Raw genomic sequence first — 6739 nt, forward strand, 5'->3', positions numbered from 1 at the left:
ATTAACAAAAGCATCGTTAAGCCCATTGATGTCCAAGTTTGTTGAACATCTATTAGTATCTTTCCCAATTCCTATGTCTCGAATAACCTTCCACGTTCTCTTGGAGCCTATTGCAGAAGTAAAGCGTCTGTAATAGTAGTCTTTCTTGGCTATCTTAATCAACTTATTGACATGATCTCTTGCTAAGCGAAAGGCATCATGTAACTCAGGCGTCCTGAAACGTCTCCACCTGCGATGCGACATATTCCTCTCGTGAATAGCCGAACGAATATCCCGGGAGAACCACGGTTTCGATCTGGAGGACACTTCTCTAGTCTTTAGTGGAACCGTAAGTTCCTGTAGTATTTTATCAGGAGCTCAAATAAACACGTCTACACGCTACAAGTGATAATAAAGTGTATATCTACCTATGGTAAAAAATTATTTGTGTAAAATTCGAACTCATATCCTAATTTTTTTTTTTTTAATCGGAGGCCATCGCAGCGCAGTCGTTAGTATGTCCGTCTATAATGCTGAACGCTTGGGTTCGAAACCTGGCTACACATAATAAAAAATATTTCTGCGGTGGTTATCCCGTCCTAGTGCTGGCTATATTTGTGTGGAACTATGCCTTCTCCCCAAAGAGGTGTCGCACAGCGGCACTCCATTCGGACTCGGCTATAAAAAGGAGGCCCCATCATTAAGATTAAACTTGAATCTTACAGCACTCATTGATATGTTAGAAGTTTGACCCTGTTCCTTAATGGAATGTTCATGGGCAAATTTGCAGCTTGCATTTGCCTAATCTTAACAGAGAGACGGACGGGGAAAGATATTTCTATCTCTCTCTGAGATATAAAGATTCAGATTCTCTGAGATATAAAGATTCCATACTTGGGAGACTAAGGGGCTATAATCCCAATCCCAAACCGACTGAAAGATTAGTAGATTGGATGAGGAGACATCCAGTATTTATCGAGGTGTATGAAAGCCGTATGCTAAGTCTGGAAGATTGCAGGAGATCAAAGTAGGAGTAGAGGCAGGGCCCGATAATCCCTGCTTGGTTGGATAATCCTGTTAGATTAGGCACAAGGTGTGAGCGGAGAAGGAGGAAACTCAAGAGGTACTTCGACAGCAAGAATCCAGTGCCCTGAGTAAAAGTAGTTCCACTGCGATGTTAACTGTCCCTTGGGTACATGAGGAAAGTCATCACTCCAAGATCAAACGAGTATTGAGAGGATGTACTCAAGGCAAGGCTAAAGCCAGCAGTGGAAAATCTTAACTCTAACTATGGTCCGGTTTCTACAGATAAATCTCCACCATTGTAAGGCAGCTTCGGCGGCACTAAAAGACTTTCTGATGGCAGGAGGATTTGAAGTTATTAATATCCAGGAATCGCGGGTGTTTGGAGGAGTGGTTTGTGGACTAAGAATTCTTGGATTTAAACTACTCAAGGGTACGAAGAATGAGAGACACAGAGCCTGTGTTCGTGTAAAGAGCAGTCAAAATGTTTTTCTTCACCCGTCACGAAGCACTGACTATTTAGTAGTAGCCTTAATAAATCTCATTACTGGCGTAACGGGCAAATACAATTTGTATGCAATCGACTGTAGGGTAAATAAAAAGCTTTTTTTTTGATTAACTCAATTCGATTTGTATTTGAAAAAACAAAAAATATAAAAAAAAATGTGTGTAATGTGAATACCAAAGCAGCATTGTATGAATTTTACATATTTTGCACAAATATAATACAATAAAACAAGTTGGGTCAATTACGTACTTTAAAAACCGACCTCGGCTGTTGCAGATCTGGCTGAACAGTTCGAAATTCACCAGTTCTGTGTGCCACAACGCTGCTCAGGCAATCGATACTGTCTGGATTATCGGGCATTCTACCAAGGATAACACAGTGTATGTAGCCGCCGCATGATCAAAGAAAAAGCTATCTTAGCCACAATTTCCTCTGCCATTGGGTGTAGCATTCAGTTCAGTGCATAGTTCAGTGCATAACAGGGCGGTTGTGGTGCCCAAACAAGCCATCCTTGGGATCCGACTGAGTATTAAACAGTAGGTGTACTATTGAAGTGCCGTCCACCAGACCAAAACACGATATAGCATTATAGATCTGAGAGCTGGGGCCGAAATACCGCATACGTGAACGAGTAAAATTGTTTGAAACTTTTTGTGTTGGCATTGCGACTTTCGTTATCGAATAAGCACTTTCGACATTCGAGATAATGACATTCGCTGCTGTTCGAAATCCACTCGGGAGCTCTGGAGCAATCGAATAGAATTGTTGCTTGATAGATATAGTAAAAATGTAAGTTGTGGACTGTTATAATAATATGAAATAAATAAATACATACTTTTTCATATTTAGGTATAATTTATGCAAAATAAATGGGCTTTAAAAGGTTGAAATGAGCAAATTCATGCCCATCAACTTTGACGCAACAAAAATTCCAAATTGTAGCCAAGGGAAGGCACCATCTAAAGAACAAATGATGCCAAATCTTGGAGAAATGTAAGAAACGGCCAATTGCAGCTTTGGTGGTAGCACGGTGGAGCCATTTGAAATTTAGCTCAAATTAATCAAAGTAAAAGCAATTTAGTATCGGTAAAACATGTTGGTCGCTGTTTTGGAACCGTCTGCAAGCAAATATTTCGGTCGCAGACCACGGACGTACTAACAAGACTCGGCACCGTCACAAAAAGACTCGACTCCGTGCTTTAGCATGTGTAAACCAGGAATGGCAAAAAAAAATCATGTTCTGTACTTCATTTGATCCACAGAGTGGCTGTTCAATTCGCCCCATGCCAATCCGGCGGACTTTTTATAAAAGTCACTTTTGAGAGCAAGGTAAGGACTACAAAATATACCCGTATGGATTCGCGGAAGAAATACATTGTACGGGAATAGGCCAACATACCGACAGATTACATCGTGCTGCTTGCAATTTGTTTCTTATACTAGTCAGAACAAACGATTATGGAAAATGCGATCATATCGCTCAAATGTGATTAAATTCAAAAAACCTTCCACATATTTTCGTATGTTGAATCAATAAAAAATATTTTCACACAAAAAAGTGTGGTCGTTTGTCAGCTATCCGGTAAATCTAATTAACATGCATTTGTTTTTAATAATATAAATATTTTATTTAGATTATTTATGTTATATTCAGCAGTTACATTGGATCAATTTTATCTATAATTTATCTGCGAATACGCACAAAGTTATTATTCTCTCCAGAATCAAAGGATGACAAGCACACAAAACCAATGTAACCATTCTTTTTTATTTTAAAATTCACGTTTGTTTCCAAAAATTTCAATACATTCATATTTTTTACAAAAGCCGGGTAGATGTTAATTGCCATTTGTGTTGTTTTGTTTTGCCATAAACATATGTTCAAATCAACTCCGATGCCAAAAATAATCTATATCCATATGAAAAATTTCGATACGACAGCACGTGAAGTGCGATACGTGACGAAATCTCAATCGATACAAAAGTGTACTCGACCACGTATGCGGTAATTCAGCCACTGTAGTATATACCCAGTGCATGACACAACTTTTGCCAAAGGCCCTCTTGTAGTTGTACCGGGCAAGTGCTGCCTTTCTTGCCCTTTTCAAAATGTTTGATTTGAAGTTCAATTTCCTGTTCAGCAAAACACTCAACGTAAAGAAGACAGTACACCTCCTTAAGGTGTTCCTCTGCTGAACCTTTTTTGCCTGCCGTAATGCATCTCTTAGGTTAGGTTTAAGTGTCAGTTTGCCATTATACTCGCTTACACGTTTATGATACCACAGAAGCTCAAGAAAAAAGATGCCTTCTAGTTCCTACCGTTGAGCCATCCACAACCAGACAAGTTCTCAAAGAAATGAGAACCTAAAGTGGAACTCCGTTCGACAGCCAGTGGGAGACACACAGATGTTTTATAGTCTCTTCTTCCTCGACGTTCTCACAGCTTCTATAGAAGTCGCTACAGACAGTAATATGTCATGACAGACACAATGACTGAGACGTCTTTTCTAACTATTGACAGCAGAGCGGTAGACCTCGTCTGCATTAGGCAAGTTGTTGGGCTTTTTAAAGCGATCTGGATGATTCAAAGATCTAGGTGAGTCTGATGCCACACGGCCACTTAAACCACGTCGTGCAAAATTTCATTCCAATCGGATAAGAATTGCGCACTCTAGAAACTCAAGATGGTTTATATGGCAGCTATATCAAGTTATGGACCGATTCGAACCATACTTGGCACAATTGTTGAAAGTCATAGCGAAACACGTCGTGCAAAATTTCATTCCAATCGTATAAGAATTGCGCCCTCTAGAGGCTCAGGAAGTCAAGACTTAAGATCGGTTTATATGGCAGATATATCAAACCATGGATCAATATGGCCCATTTACAATCCCAACCGACCTACACTAATTAAAAATATTTGTACAAAATTTCAAGCGGCTAGCTCTACTCCTTCCAAAGTTAGCGTGCTTTCGACAGACAGACGGACGGACATGACTAGATCGACATAAAATGTCACGACGATCAAGAATATATATACTTTATGGGGTCTCAGACGAATATTTCGAGTAGTCACAAACAGAATGACCCCGAAATACCCCCATCCTATGGTGGAGGGTATAAAAAATGGGGGTGTTACACAGCGCCACTTCGTTCGGACTCGAGAGAAATAGGCCCTATTCCTTAATGGAATGTTCATTGGAAAGTTAGTAGTAGTAAGAGCGTGCAAAGCTCGAATCTTATATACCCTCCATCATGGACGTTTTTGTCCTTATAAGCAAACAAAACATAATGGATAGGAATTGCTTTGATAATGGAGCTATATCAGGTTATGAACCGGTTCAGAGCATACTTGGTTTGGATTTTGCAGACCATAGTAGAGATCATTGTGCAAAATTTCAGCCAAACTGGATTAGAATTACGCCCTATAAGATGTAAAATCGGGAGATAGTTATATATGGGAGCTATATCAGGTTATGGACCGATTCGTATCATTGTTGGCACATATGTTGAAGTCGTTGTGCAAAATTTCAACGAACTCAGACAAGAATTGCAACCTCTATGTTCTCGAGAAGCTCGATGAGAAGATCGGTTTATATGGGAGCTACAGTTATGTGTAAAAAATAGGTACAGCGGATAGCCAGGCAAATAGAGGATTTTTAAAAGCGTAAGATGAAAGCTAAATTCATGGTTTATAGCAATCTTGTATTGCACAACACTGTAAAAACAATTCCTGTTACGAAAATTTTAAATATGTTCGGATATTTCGCAAGAAACCACTATTGCTAAGAAGATTCCAATTTTAGGTTGTGGGAAATAATAGGGACAGAAAATCAATTTGTTTAAAAAATGTTAAAAATTCATAAAAATCTGCTGCTTAAAGAGGTCAACAAGAAGCAGTTTTTATTATTATCAAGTTTTAGACCAACTTTAGGCCATACTTGACACATATTTTGGAGTTCATAAGAGTAATCCCTGAGCAAAATTTCAGCTAAATCGGATAAAAATTACACCTTCTAAAGGCTTAAGAAGCCAAGATCCGAGAGCGGTTTATATGGAAGCCGTATCAAAATGTGGAAAGTATTACACTTATAGGAAGTATTTGTGCAAAATATCAAGCGCCTAGCTTTCGTTCCTTCGAAAGTTAGCGTGCTTACGACAGATAGACGGATGGACATGGCTAGATCGACTTAAAATGTCATGACGACCAAAAATATGTATACTCCAGGGGGTCTTAGACCAATATTTTTAAGCATAGTTATAAATAAAATATGATTACGGTTTCATAATACAAATATAATACTATAATACAACATGTTCTTTAGAACGCCAAAAGAAATAATCTGTGGTCTATTAAGATATTGTTATTAAGTTATACTACCGATAACCCAATATTGCCATCCTTTGGCAATGAATTCATAACCAATGACACAACGAACACTGGTTTTGGCAAAAGCACATACTTTTATTATTGGTTTGTATATACATATGTAAGTGTATTTTTCATAATAAAATGCGTCATTATAGATTTTGTAGTGCTTGCTTTGTATACAGCGCGCTGTTTTCTCTTTTTGCAATTCACCTGGTTATTCCCATGTACATGTTAGGACTTATGCACGTAAGTTTCACGTATAGATAATCACTTATGTTTGTACTTTATTATTTATGAGTATTTACATATTGGAATATATTGACCACGAATGTATACCCATTTAACTTTTGCTTTTATTTTCTTAGTTACACTTACTTTACAAATAATGCAGTTTAATTGTTAAATAAATATAAACATAGATATATTTTCCGAATAATTTTGTTTCTATGGTAAAGCATAAAAATAAGTATTCACATACACTTATATTTGTTTTTCTTTTGGAAAATAAAATAGTTTGGTTGTTTAATTAGTATCAACATGAACACACGTATTTTGTATGATTTCGGTTTGATATAAAAATGTTTTCATATCCACTTTTATTATTTTCACACATCCGCGTTCAGGTAATATAGAGACGTTCATTACCATCAATGTTCGAAATACAACTGTAATACCAACCATTGTGCTACAACAAAAGACTTAAGAAACAAACCTGTTTCCACATAATGAGTTGGAGAGAACAACGCACATTCATAACAGTGGAGATTCCAAAAGGCTACACATACAACCTAACACATTTCATAGCAGATAATTTGTAGTCTGTATTGTAGATAAATGCACAATATATAGATAAGACA

General features: G+C 37.6%; 1 protein-coding gene across 3 annotated transcripts in view; it reads right to left on the reverse strand.

The window, feature by feature from the left end:
• Window positions 1–6533, reverse strand: part of LOC106088359 (tyrosine kinase receptor Cad96Ca) — a 168928-nt gene extending 162395 nt beyond the window's left edge. The window contains exon 1 of one of the 3 annotated variants that reach the window (XM_013253836.2): window positions 6361–6533. The gene's annotated coding sequence lies outside the window, so the exon portion shown is untranslated. The other 2 variants (XM_013253837.2, XM_013253838.2) reach the window with 2 other exon arrangements.
• Window positions 6534–6739: the final 206 nt, after the last annotated feature.

Source organism: Stomoxys calcitrans, chromosome 2, assembly GCF_963082655.1.
Source record: "Stomoxys calcitrans chromosome 2, idStoCalc2.1, whole genome shotgun sequence".
In the NCBI taxonomy this organism is placed as follows: domain Eukaryota; kingdom Metazoa; phylum Arthropoda; class Insecta; order Diptera; family Muscidae; genus Stomoxys; species Stomoxys calcitrans.